Source organism: Podarcis bocagei (assembly GCF_964188305.1).
Source record: "Podarcis bocagei genome assembly, chromosome: 10".
NCBI lineage: Eukaryota > Metazoa > Chordata > Lepidosauria > Squamata > Lacertidae > Podarcis > Podarcis bocagei.
The window spans coordinates 68,411,413-68,425,479 of record NC_138135.1 but is presented as its reverse complement, the minus strand read 5'-3'; the positions used below and the strand labels follow the sequence as shown (position 1 = coordinate 68,425,479).

The 14,067-nt window shown below is 44.4% G+C and overlaps 1 protein-coding gene across 2 annotated transcripts in view; it reads left to right on the top strand.

The window, feature by feature from the left end:
* The first annotated feature begins 690 nt into the window (after positions 1-690).
* Positions 691-14,067, top strand: part of LOC308596611 (uncharacterized protein) — a 60,845-nt gene continuing 47,468 nt past the window's right edge. The window contains exon 1 of one of the 2 annotated variants that reach the window (XM_081211886.1): positions 691-3,727. The gene's annotated coding sequence lies outside the window, so the exon portion shown is untranslated. The remainder of the gene's footprint in view (positions 3,728-14,067) is intronic. The other variant, XM_081211885.1, reaches the window with a different exon arrangement.

The following is a 14,067-nucleotide window of genomic DNA, read 5'->3' as shown; positions in this document are numbered from 1 at the left end:
AAGCAAGACGCCAAATGCAGCAAGGCAGGAAACGCGTTGCTGTGGCAAAGAGTCGAAGGGAAATGCTGACCTTATATCCCTTCCCGGCTCTTGCCACCAGGTACTGTGAGTTACCAAGTGGCCTCACCTGTGCGGCTGCGCCTTGCCTCTCCAGAACAAACTTAGGAAGGCCCCAGTCCTGCGAAGCCCTACTGGTCACAGGGAATGGCTCCTGCATGCACTCCTCGCACTCTGGAGGTTTTTAAGCAGAGGTTGGATGCCCATCTCCCATGGATACTTTAGTTGAGATTCCTGCATCGCAGGAGGTTGGACTAAATGACTCTTGGCTTCCTTTTTTAACTCTACATTTTCTATAATTCTATGAAGTTATTGGTGTTAAAGAAGCCGTGTAATAAAGACCAAAGAAGAATTTGCACGCTGACAAATATTTTAGTATAGCTAGAAGCTCACAAGAGGTGGAACCCAACCAAGTCGTCGTGCTGACGGAAAGACTTCTGCTGCACAATGAAACAAGAACTATTCTGCTATAGCTCTAGGGAGAAATGGTATGGAGTTGAATGCAGCAAGTAGGAGAAACAATGTTTGGGTTAGCCAGATTAAGTTGCTTGGCACTAATATCACTGAGGACAGCCTTCAAGAATTACTTTGCGCTCTCTGTGGGTGAACACGATCACTTCCTCTGGTTTTAGTTTCCTCTAGATTCCAGAAATCTCTTGAGCAACATTCCTCTTCATGCCTTTGGCTGATCAATATTCTACAGCCTTTTCGTTGTGTCTGTAGGAAGGGGGGTGTTAATGTTTTGCTGCTTTTTTATTATTTACTTGTTTTTCTCCTGTATTTTATTCTGTGAACCGCCCTGAAATCTATTGATGAAGGGTGGTATATAATTCTAATACATAGAATAAAATATACATTTCATCTCAGAAGTAAGCCCCATAGAATTATAGAATTAAAGGGACAACAGGGGCCATCTAGTCTGACCCTGAATATTTTGCCTAATGTGGGGCTCGGACCCATGACCCTGAGATTAAGAGTCACATGCTCTACTGACTGAGCTATCCCACAGGATTGCAGCCTCAAACTCTTCCTCCCCAAAAAAGAAAAACCGAAATCCCTAGCGATAATACCCTTGCTACTTGCTGTGGCAGGGAATGGGAGAGGAGTGTGGCACTAAGATGCCACGTGTGTGAATTGTACAAGGGCTTCTCTTTATTGGTAAGCTACATCATGGTGTCAGAATAACGCCTGGAGTCACACGCAGCCGCTAGGGTGAGAAAAACCTCTCCGGTGTCTTCCTGATGAAGCGCAGTCCAGAACGTCCATAAATCCTTAGCCCCGACACGCTCCCAGCGACACACATCAGAAGACTATGTGCACGCTCTTATCAGCTGTTCAGCAAAGTACAGTGGTACCTCGGGCTAAGTACTTTATTCGTTCCGGAGGTCCGTTCTTAACCTGAAACTGTTCTTAACCTGAAGCACCACTTTAGCTAATGGGGCCTCCTGCTGCTGCCGCGCCACCGGAGCACGATTTCTGTCCTCATCCTGAAGCAAAGTTCTTAACCCAAGGTACTATTTTTGGGTTAGGGAGTCTATAATCTGAAGCATATGTAACCTGAAGCGTATGTAACCCGAGGTACCACTGTATAGCAGAAACGAAGTGGAGCGTTGGTGTGTGTGCATTCTAAGTATTTATTAAGCAATATATACAGCACAAAGCAATCATGGTGTCTCTCCTCCTCCAAGAGACAGAGAGAGAAAGTACAACAGTACAATCACAAGCAGAAGAGAGATAAGACAGGCTTCCGTTCTCATACTTTCCAAACCTGGAAAGTGAACACAGACGTGTGAGATAACAATCACATATCCAGCAACGGAGGAGTGAAATGCTAACATCCTCCCCCTTTTCAGGTAACCATTGCTGCATATGTTAACGCAGCCATTACACTATTAAACATACAGTTGTCATACACATAATTAGACTCCTGTAGTACTTGTCCCATCTCTGGGACCATTTGCAACTGGTCTGGCCTTGTGCCTGACCATCTTGCCCTTCATGGCCATTAGCCATGGCTCAGCATCCTTTGAGGACACACTCTGTACCTCTTGGAAGTTTCTAGGTTCAAAAACCTGTGCTAAGCTGACAGCCAAGAGGCAAAGGGTCAGTAAAATACATTTGAGGATGTATGTTCAGCTATGGGCATGGGAATAGATTGTGTTGTCTGTATTTCAAAGCCTATGTTAAAACGCACAGGCAAGAAACTGGAAGAGAAATAGGTGTTCCAGCAAAATGTGTGCATGGAAAATTAGCCTGCTCTCTTCTGGATCATGAGCTGAACGCGTAAGCCTCACTACCTAATTTTGTCCACTCATTTGAAATTCCTGGTGTATTACTACAGTAAGGAAAGGTTTTCATCACAGAGAATTCAAAGCCAGATTTTGTCCCTCCTCTCTAAAAGTCTATTTTATGGAAAGCATAATAAGTTAATCCAGCTTTGGTTGGAGCCCTACTGAGAGGAATCAAAAGAGATATATAGGTTTATCAAATGCTAAGGAGAAAATAATAACATTAATCATTTATTTGTGTCTCCTCATGCATATGTTGATTTATTATTTCACTCTATAAACCTTGTTTGTTAGCAATTGGTGTATAGATAGCAAACGTCTCGGTGTCTAAGATAATGACAGTAGTCTTTCAATTTCAAATTATCTCGTACCCATTAACCAGCAGGGTCACATCAAGGAGATCCAAAGGAAACACAGATTTATTGAGGAGGATTATTGGTGGGGGGGCGGGGGGCGATGACTTTTTCATTTTCAACAACGATTAAAGAAATCTCTGAAGAATCTTATATTTGTTTCATCTAGGTGTTTATTTGTATTTGCAATTTATATTTGCTGGAAGTGGGGATCATTCTCTTGGGATACAACAAAGGGAGGGAGTAAGATTTAAACCAAGACAACGCAACGCAACATAAATAATAAAGTAGTCTTTGGGCAATCTAGCAATCAACTTAATTTTGTGTAAAAAAAGAGGGTACTACTATCAATTGAGTCTTTGTGGTCTTTCTGTTGCAGGGGTCACCAGCCTCACACCTTGCATGCGCAAGCATCCATAAGGCTCTTTCTAGGTTCCCACAGAATGTGACCCCCACCCCCCAAAATAAGCTGGAGAGAAGCAATCTGTTGTTGCCAATATAGTGTTGAGGTATCTGCTTGGTTTCGGTGTGTGTGGTGCCCATTGTAATATGAGTCCTCAGCAGCTGCGATCAAGCAGTACGATGTTTACATCACATGATGTGTCTGGTGGGTCTAAGCGTGGGACAGGAAGTTCCAAGCTATTCTCAGAGTTGCGTTCTCAGTGTAACATGAAACCTTCCTGTTGTTCCTGTACGGGAGGAGTTAGTCAGTTGCTCGGAGGTTTCTGAGAGAGAAGTCCTGCTTTTGTACTGTGTACAGTCAAGGAATAAAAGTAGAATGAAATAGCCTATTTTTCAGACTGTTTTCTTTCTCCTGCTGCTATGCAAGGGGGAAGGGAGTGTGCACCTCTCTGGAGGGAGGTGTCGCTTATCCAAGACCTCCCTGGTCTGTCCGGATGCCAGCCAGGGTAGGTCACCGGCAACAGGCCCTGAGTGCCTGGGAAGAGGAGCCAGCCTTTCCCGAGGGGGCCAGTTTCCAACACCCATGCGGGTTCATCAGCTGGCAAATGTGTCCACAGGAGTAAAAAGGTTGGTGACTCTGTTTCTATTGTTGCCTCGTGCCGCTAAATCTTCCACAACAGTTGGGAATGGGAGTAGCTGGGGAAATTAGCCATAATACCCCTCCATCTTTCTTTAGTTATAGTAGAGCAGGCCTCTCGATCTACCCGTCGATTGTGGGATGTCATAGAATCATAGAATCATAGAGTTGGAATAGACCACAAGGGCCATCGAGTCCAACCCCCTGCCAAGCAGGAAACACCATCAGAGCACTCCTGACATATGGTTGTCAAGCCTCTGCTTAAAGACCTCCAAAGAAGGAGACTCCACCACACTCCTTTGGCAGCAAATTCCACTGTCGAACAGCTCTTACTGTCAGGAAGTTCTTCCTAATGTTTAGGTGGAATCTTCTTTCTTGTAGTTTGGATCCATTGCTCCGTGTCCGCTTCTCTGGAGCAGCAGAAAACAACCTTTCTCCCTCCTCTATGTGACATCCTTTTATATATTTGAACATGGCTATCATATGAACCTGGTTGATCCTTGTTGATCGTGGGATCCTGATTCCCCTCCCCCCAAACACAACAAAACAAAACAGCTCAACAACTTTGGCTCATCCTCCCCTCAAAAAGCTCAACAACTTTGATGAAGCTTTCCCCCCCAAAAAAGCTCAACTACTCTGGTCAGTCCAACGGGTAGATTGCAGTCACTTGGCAGTTGGACAGCCCTGTAGTAGAGGAATGCTGAAAAAGCAGAGCTGATGGTTTTCTATGTGCAAAATATAGCAGGTAGGTTTTCTTATTTTGAGAAACTATCCAAACCTAACCTCATAAACACCTAGTGTGATTACCAAATTTACTAATCCTGGATTAGTAAATTTGAACTGCAGCTCATCTGTCTTTCCTTCTAAATCTGTGGTTCCCAACGTGGGGCACACACCCCACAGGGGGGCAATTTGATTTTTCAGGGGGGCAATTCAAGAATGAGTTAGACCAAGTTAATGGCCTTTTAGGTTTCATCCACGTGAATAGTTCACTTTTTGAATAATAAGAATTATATGTCATGGGGGGGGGGTGCGATCAGGATTTTAGAGATGCTTAGGTGGGGCATGGCCAAAAAAAGGTTGGGAACCAGTGCAATGAATTTTGTATCTAATATTGTCATACTTTCACCATACGTAGAGCCGATTCACTCGCAACGTCGTTTCCGTCGCTGTGTTCATTTTTCAATACTTGATGTTAGCTGGGTATGGGAACAGACTGTATGAAAAAAACATAGAAATTGATGCACCGCCTAAAATTTCTACTTAGGGTCTTAAATCTTCGAGAGCACATTCAAGTCACCAGAGCTTCCCTTGATCCTGTCCGGCTTCAAATCATCAACCCTAATGGTGCTTTCAGGCAGTCCAATTTTCATTCTCGATAAGCGGAAGTCATGGAAACTGCCCCTTGCCCTGTATTTTTTTGGACCACATTGTGCCCACAAAATATCTCAACAATGCTCGCGTCCATTTGTAGTCCATCAAATGGAGTCCATCAGTGGTGCTGAATGAAAATGGACCAGCTCAATTATAGCTTCATTGTCTCTTAGAGGAGCTTGATGTTGTTCCTATGCTCCCATTTGTCAACACATATCCCAAGCTGCACATTGGGTTGTATCAAACACTAGTCATACTCAGGGCAGATTCAGTGAAATGAATAGGCATGACAAAATGAATAGCCATTCATTTCACTGCATAGAACTTAGCTGGATAAAATTGATTGCGTTTCAGGCATCAGTTTAACTTTTCTGCTGCAATGTTGAAATTTTAATCAGTGTTAATCCCACCCCGGTTTTTTTCTGTAGGCAATGCTTCTGCTTGGCTCTCAGTTAAAGCATCTCTTTTTCCCTCTGCTCGTTTATTTGCAAAGCTTTCTAGCTCAGAAAGGCAGAGCGCAAGACCGTATTAGCAAGTGGCTTCGCTGGACTTCGTAATAATCCCAGCTGGCACCTCTCCATTTTTCTTAAGCTTTGGTCATTGCATTATTATTTCCTAGGCAGCTGTATTGGAGCCAGGCACACATTTAGTGCCACTTGTCGTGGTGTGATCAAAACGTGAGAAGGGTTGCCAAGGCAAGAGGGAAATTATCCCTTGCGTGGTCCATAGGGTCACCCTTAGGATTGTGGTAATGAGCTCCGCTTACAATAGAACAGTCTTTTGCTACTTGGCAAAGTTCAGCTCCCTAAACAGCAATCCTGAGTTCCTAATTGTCAAGCTCAGGAAAATGTGCCAAAGCATCATGTGTGCCTGCTACACAGAATAATTACAATAGCTTCATTTGAACTAGAAAGCTCTGCAACTTCTGTTTCTTTTTTTTTTTTCTAGCTTGGAGATTTCACATTAGGAGGTTTCACTAGGCAGGAAAACGGTCTCCGCTCATCTTCGAATCCATTTGTGTTCACGGAGACATTTAAAGAACTTTTTAAAAGCCAAATGATGGTTAATGCATTGGCTCTCAAGCAAAATAAATCTGTAGGGTTCCTCAAAGATTGATCTGAGTAGCAGTTGTAGATAGCTACATTATGTATTCTCCTGGGAAGATGGCATGGTGTGTCTAATTTGAGATGCTTCTTTTGTTTTTGGTTCAGTGGAAAGATTGCTGTATTTGATGAAGACAATCAAGAGGAAGGCATTGCTAATGTTCTCCGGTAACAAGTGAAAGTGGGATTTGCATTACACGATGAAAGTGCTCTGATATTTTTTGGGAACATTGCAGACTTCTCTTCTGCCTCCCCGCCCCTCCAAATTTTTCGTGCATTAGATCATGGGTTACATAGGCAGCAGCTGGGAATTTGTCCTTAATAAAGCAGAAGATATTGGGTGAAGCTCACACCAGCTGTGACACCCAAAAGGTCTTGTTGGGAGATCAAACTAGATCTTGTAGCTGAATGGTGGCAGCAGCAATTTAAACCACCCAAGGAAGGATAAAAAGTCCCACACAGTCTGTGTATGTTAGCATATTTAAAGGAAAGCCTTTCCAGGGACCTTCTGAAATGAGCTTGGTTAACACTTGGAAATTGAAAGAGGAAGCATATTATTTTTTTCAAAGCGCCCAAAGCCTTTTGTAACTCCCACAATATTATAACCCTGAGGGCATTCTGGTTTGTGATGTTGCTCAGCATCATTGGAAGCATAACTGAGCTCCACCTTAGTGAAAGCAGGAGCAAGGAGCCATAAATAAAATGAGAAGCATTGCTGTGGGTTTTTTTCTTTAAATTTCAGCAGAAATTGTCAAATAATCCTGATAGTGTTTCAGCATGCAATAACTGTGTAAACATGGTTCAGATGTAACCAGTGTTTTTTTTTTCTGGGGGTACGCATACCCCCTAAACATTTTGTGAATTTAAGTTTGGCCTCATTGCGGGGCAGTATTTCAGTATTTACACATCACTTGGGAAGACAGGCGAACTAATACCAGTGTACTGGAAGAAGCAAAGATCACCAGTGTTGAAGCAATGATTCTTCAACATCAACTTTGTTGGACTGGTCATGTTGGGTGGATGCCTGATGATCGTCTTCCAAAGCAACTACTCTATACCAAACTTAAAAATAGAAAGCGTAATGCTGGTGGTCAACAAAAGAGGTTTAAAGACTCTCTCAAGGCAAATCTTTAAAAATGTAGTACAGTGGTACCTCGGGTTACATACGCTTCAGGTTACATACGCTTCAGGTTACAGACTCCACTAACCCAGAAATAGTACCTCGGGTTAAGAACTTTGCTTCAGGAGGAGAACAGAAATCGTGCTCCAGTGGCACGGCGGCACTGGGAGGCCCCATTAACTAAAGTGGTGCTTCAAGTTAAGAACAGTTTCAGGTTAAGAACGGACCTCCAGAACGATTAAGTACTTAACCTGAGGTACCACTGTATAAACACTGACAACTGGGAAACACTGGTCTGGGAGTGCTCCAGTTGGAGAACAGCCTTTACCAAAGGTGTCATGGGCTTTGAAGGCACTTGAACTCAGGATGCAAGGGAGAAACGTGCCAAGAGGAAGGCACGCTTGGCAAATCCACACCGTGATCAACTCCTGCCTGGAAACCAATGTCCTCACTGTGGAAGGACGTGTGGATCCAGAATTGGCCTCTACAGTCACTTACGGACTCATTGTTAAAACCGTGTTTATGGAACACAATCTTACTCGGCTACGAGTGATCACCAAAGAAGAAGACAATATGAGTAGGAAAATGAGAGTACCCCTAAACATTTTTAAAGAAAAAAACCCTCTGGCTGTAACATTAAACTCTGGGTTCTTTTCCTCAGACCCGGCTGAATATTTCGTTCCTATTACATTAGCATTCTCACTCATAGTGTCTTCCTATTTAAAATAACAGTTTTAAGGAAGTCTGCTTGGCACTCATTTAATGAGCAACCAAAGACGACATCAATCCATCAATCTGACTGTCGTTTTCCACAGAGGTTTGACCATGGTGGCTCACTACAAATCAAAATAGAGTGCTAAACAAATTGTTCTTAAAGACAGTAACATCAGCAGCAAGGCATCAAACACTTCATTAAACAATTAACGATAATAGGAATGCTTCTCATAGGGACCATGCATGGGGCAGGGATAAAGATAAGGCCACATACCTGATCATACATGCACCACAGCTACTATTCTAAAAACATACATGCAAAATAAATAATATATGGCATTAAAGCTTTTATTTGGTTTTGGCAAACCACACTTCTTTCAGTTATAATCTCTGCCAGTTAACACACCTTGTTAGTAGAGACTGCATATATTGAGTTTTTGGGCATTGTTCCCCAAAACAGTTAATGTGTGCTAATGTCAGAAAGGCTATTGCAACTTTCTCTCCATATTTATTGCAGTTTCCTTATGCTCCTCGGGTTTCTTTAATGCAGCAACATAAATCACAATTTCCTCAACACTTCTTTTCTATGGAACGACAGACTAATTGCATATTTTCTAATGTATGTGTTATTCGTACTTTGAATAACTCAGGGAAATCAGTGGGACTTAAGCTAGTCATGACAGAAGGTTGCATCCATTAGCTAATAATAATAATAATAATAATAATAATAATAATAATAATTATTATTATTATTATTATTATTATTTGTACCCCGTCCATCTGGATGGGTTTCCCCGGCCACTCTGGGCAGCTCACAACAGAATATTAAAAATACGATAAAACATCAAACATTAAAAACTTCCCTAAACAGGGCTGCCTTCAGATGTCTTCTAAAAGTCAGATAGTTGTTTATCTCCTTGACATCTGGTGGGAGGGCGTTCCACAGGGCGGGTGCCACTACCGAGAAGGCCCTCTGCCTGGTCCCCTGTAACGTCACTTCTTGCAGTGAGGGAACCAGCAGAAGGCTCTCGGAGCTGGACCTCAGCGTCCGGGCAGAATGATGGGGGTGGAGATGCTTCTTCAGATATACTGGGTTGAGGCTGCTTAGGGCTTTCAAGGTCAGCACCAACACTTTGGATTGTGCTCGGAAACATACAGCAGGACTCCCTCCCCATCTCCTCTCTCTGTGTGGCCCCATCCCTCCCTGCACCCCACTCCCTGGAGAGTTCAGAGGAAACCCCGAACAATTGGGGAGGGTCATGGAGAGAGGAACTCCTGTTGCGAGCGCATGCACTGAACTCCGTCTGTGCAGCCTACTCCCCCCAAAGAATGGGGCCAGAGACCGAAGTATGGGTTCAAATTGGTCACAACTTTATTGAACTTCAGAATGTGGGAAACTTGGCATAGGCCTTGGCATGTAACCCTCTCAGCCTGTCCGGGACTGAAGATGTGCAGGGCAATGAAGTGCAGTGGGAGGGGACTGTAAAACACAAACGTACACAGCGTGCCCTCCCACCTTACCTCAGCCGGGAGTTTGACCTACATGCCGCCACTCTAGGGCCAGGGACTCCTTCAATCAACCCTGTTATGTACTGAAGTTCTCACCCTGGGCCAGAAGGGGGATACTGTAGATAGTTTTCACTCAGGTCCACATATGCAAATGAAGGATCGAAAGTGATTGGATAGTTTTAGAAAGTTGCTACAGTAACGTTGTACTGGAGCTCTATATAAGCAGGCTGACTGAGCCCTTCAGTTCAGTTCTGTTCTGGCCTGTGAATAAACAAGAGCTGTTTGAAGAATCGCTGTGTCGTCTGATATGTTCACCCACAACTTAACAAACCCTTTAATGGGCCCTGCAAACGCTGCTGTGGGGGGGAGGTGCGTGACTATGTCACCCCCCATCTTGAAGATAGACTAAAGGATACCTTGCTAAGGCCTAAAAACCACCAAAGTTGTGACGAAATGCTACGGGGAAGGCAAAACCTGCCAAAGCAGGGAAAATTCATTTCTGGTTCTGAATACAGCAACCATCTTACGACCATAGCAGCGCCCACTGACCCGAAATGCAAAATATTAGGCTGCAAAAAAAATAATCATTAATTTGGGAGGGATGGGTGGGTGAACCTGGAAGAGGAGGAAACAAAGTGAGGTTTGGCCGAAGGGGCCGGCCTCTTTCCCCTGGCCCTCACCCCCCCCCCCGCCGGCTGTCCATTGTCCTCCCAGGCCGGGGGGGGGGACGATAGCCACCCTGACCCAGGTGGGAGGCACCAGACCTGGTAAGCCCGCTCGGTGTCGCAAACCCCACCCACCTGTTGGGAAGGGAGGACGGAAATTGTGGGAGGACTTGGTTGGAAGCAACCTTACCTGGAATCCAGCAGGCCTACTCTAAGCATATCTACATCTGGATCCAGTCCATGTCAAAATAAGCACATCATACATCCCATCCACATGTAATTATTACCTCTCTTGTGCCCCCCCCCCCCCGCTCCCCAGTTCTTCCAATTCGATTTCTGGTTCACGGCTTCCTTCCATCTTGCTGCTCCTTTCAGGGCTCTCTCTCAAAATCGCAGCCCTTGTTCAGTATTCACGATAGTAAATCATTTTATAAATATATTTGAAGGTCAATTCAATTCAAAACTTTATTAGCAAAGCCAACAGGCCACAGCTGTACAAGAGTTAAAAGTGAGAATAGGGATAAAAGGAAGAAAAGAACAGGCAAAGGAGGTCCGTCGGGTGAACAGGTCTGTCACTCAGATGGTGGCCCTCAATTTCGCAGCTCTCTCGATGTACCTCGCGACCTTCTCTGTTATCTGACTATCCGTATCAGATAATAGAAAATACAGTGTAATGTCTGGTGAACGGCCGGGGTTGGAGAGAATGAGTGGAGTAATAATCTCATTCCTTAGGTCTTTATAAAGGGGGCAAGTAAGAAGGACGTGGGACACTGTTTCCGTGTTACCATCTCCACATGGACAGAGTCGTTTTTCAAATGGAGTCTTTTGGTAACGACCTTCGAGTACAGCAGAGGGAAGAACATCCCATCTAGCCAATGTAAAGGCACGTCTGTATTTTGGGATGGTTAGTTTAGACAAATATGAAGCTGGAGAATCAAAATGAGAAGGGGGAAAATAGGTATACCATGGGCACAGTTTCTTTAAGATAGTCAGGTTGTTTTGTCGTTCAATGTCTTTCAGGCGCTGGCCTATTAGACTCTTTGCTTTAATGAGGCCCATTGATAGTAGGGACTGTGAGTGCAGACCGCATGTAAGGAGTTTTTGCTGCACAGTTTTAAACCACTTGCTTTTGTGAGGGTCTTGCATTACTAGCGGCAGTAGACCAGGAGGATTCAGATTAAGACGAAGCCAATAATTAAATGTTCTCTGCCAGGTCCGAGTTTCCACAGATGGAAGGCAGGCCTCGAGTCGTAATGCTGCGTTTGGAACACAGGAGGGGACACCGAGTATCTGCCTTAGAAATTTGGACTGGACAGTTTCGAGACTGGAGCAATGGATCCCCGTCCAGATTTGCGCCCCGTACAGTAACTGCGCCAGAGGTTTTGCTTGAAAAACTTCAAGGGCTGCTGGGATGTATCTGCCCCCTTTCGTATAGAAGAAGCGGGACAGCATCTTGATGCTTTGAGCAGCTTTTTCTTTGGCACATTTTTGATGGACATCCCAGGACCCGGTCGACTGGAAAACGATACCCAGATATTTGAAGGCTTTGACTTGTTCAATTGTCTGGTTATCCATCCTCCAGCTGTACTGTCTGTGTTTCCTTGCAAAAACCATGATTTTGGTTTTCTGATAGTTTATTGCAAGTTGCTCTCTTCTACAGTATGCTGAGAATTCACCTATGAGCCTATTTAAACCTATTCTTGTTCGAGATAGGAGTATCGCATCGTCAGCGTACAAAAGCACTGATATTGCTTTGTCAGCCAGTTTGGGGGCGTGGAAGTCCGGAGATGACAAACAGTTAACCATATCATTGATGTAGATGTTGAATAGAACTGGGGCCAGGATGCAACCTTGCTTGACCCCCTTACTGACAGGAACTGGTCCTATAAGATGGCCATTTAACGAAGTTCTTACATGCAGCACCGTGTCTTTGTATAAACAGCTGATCAGAAATAATAGTCTTTTGTCTATGCTAGAGGTGCTCAATTTGTCCCAGAGTCTTACACGTGGAATTGAATCGAAAGCAGCCTTTAGATCGATAAAGGCTGCATATAACACCCCACGGGATTTTTTGGCATATTTGTCAATTAAATAGGCTAGGGTGAAGCAATGGTCTATGGTGGATCTGCCTTGCCTGAAACCCGCTTGCTCTTCCGCTAGAATAGCTTCGGTTTCCAGCCAGCTAGTTAGCTTGGTATAAAGATGTTTGGCATATAGTTTGCTGGGTATAGGCAGAAGGCTGATTGGTCTATAACTCGCCGGATCTGTCATGGGTCCTTTTTTATAGATTGGGATAATTATTGCCTCAGTCCAACCATCTGGGAGTAAACCCGTTGAGTCGATCCAAGAAAATAAAGACGCCAGCAGGGGGGCCCACCAGCCAATGTTGGACTTCAGAAGTTCGGCAGGGATGTAATCATTCCCTGGGGCCTTGTTGTTCTTTAATTGTGCGATTAAATTCTCAACTTCCTTCGCAGTTACTGCTGGCCAATGAGGTAGGTCCTCCAGTTGAATGCATAGTTTGTAATGTTGGGCTTCCTGGTCATAGAACAAAGATTGAAAATGGCGCAACCACTCCATTGGTTCCACTGTACAGATGGAATTAGTACGCTCCTGGTCCAGTAGACCAGATATGGTTCGCCAAAAGCAAGTAGTATCTTTCTCGTGCGATGCCTTAACCAACCTGTGCCATGCGGCTCTTTCAGCTTCCAGTTTCTTTCTCCTTAATAATTGTTTGTACGACCGTCTCAGATAAATATAAGCATTAAGTAGGAGGGCAGTCCCTGATTTCCTGTATCTCCGGTAGGCTGTTCTCATTTGTCTCCTTGTTTGCCTGCACTCCAGGTCAAACCAGCTAGCTCCGTCCTTTGCCCTCTTTGTAGCGGAGCTATGTATCGCTGTTGTTAAATGAGGTTTCAATCTTTCCAAGAGTAATTTAAAGCGTTCCATAATCGCAGCTGCTGAATTTCCTGATACAATAGCGGAGCGAATAAGCTTTAACTCCACTGACTGAAGAAGGAGGGTTAGGTTTTCATTCAATATTGGGGACCATTTGAGTCTTTTGGGGGCAGGTATATCCAAATTTACAGAAGGTATATATTGTGGCTCGGCAATAGAATAGTCAAAAGGCCCACCTGCAAGCTCTAAAATTAGAGGTAGGTGGTCACTCAGAGTATTATGGCCCACTTGAAACTTCCTTATAAAGCTGTGAGCAAATCTTGAGATTAAGATATAATCTATAACACTTCCCCCAGCCTTGGAGAAATGGGTATATTCCCCGGGGCGGTCCCCCTCTATATTGCCGTTTAATATCAGCAGTTCCCTCCGTCTAGCAGCCTGCACTAAGCAGAGACCTGGGAAATTACTTCTACTATCTTTGGACAGACGTGTCGCGCCAATATCCATCTGTTCTTCAGGGTCCATAAATTGGTTGAAATGAGTGTATAGACTGTTGTCATCTGTTCCTATACGAGCGTTGAAGTCTCCACACACAATAGTCAGGGCAGACGGGTAAGTAGATTCGAGAGGCTCTAAGAACGCCTCTAGCTCCGCCCATGTAGCCTTAACAACGGGTTTTTTTTGGCCTGGGGGAATATAGACATTGACCAGCAAGAGAATAGTTCTCTTGAAGCTAAGAAGAGCGGCTGTTGCTAAGGAATTGCAGCTGGGTAGGGCTGTTAGAGAGTGCGCTAGCTCCGTGGAAATGAAGCAAGCTAGGCCACCACTAGATCTGCCGCCCCTTTGAGATGGAGAGGCAGGCAGGTAGTGGCAGTTATACCCATTAAGAAATATAGGGTCATTCTGCCATGTCTCCTGAAAGAAGATGATGTCAAATTGCTTAAGGT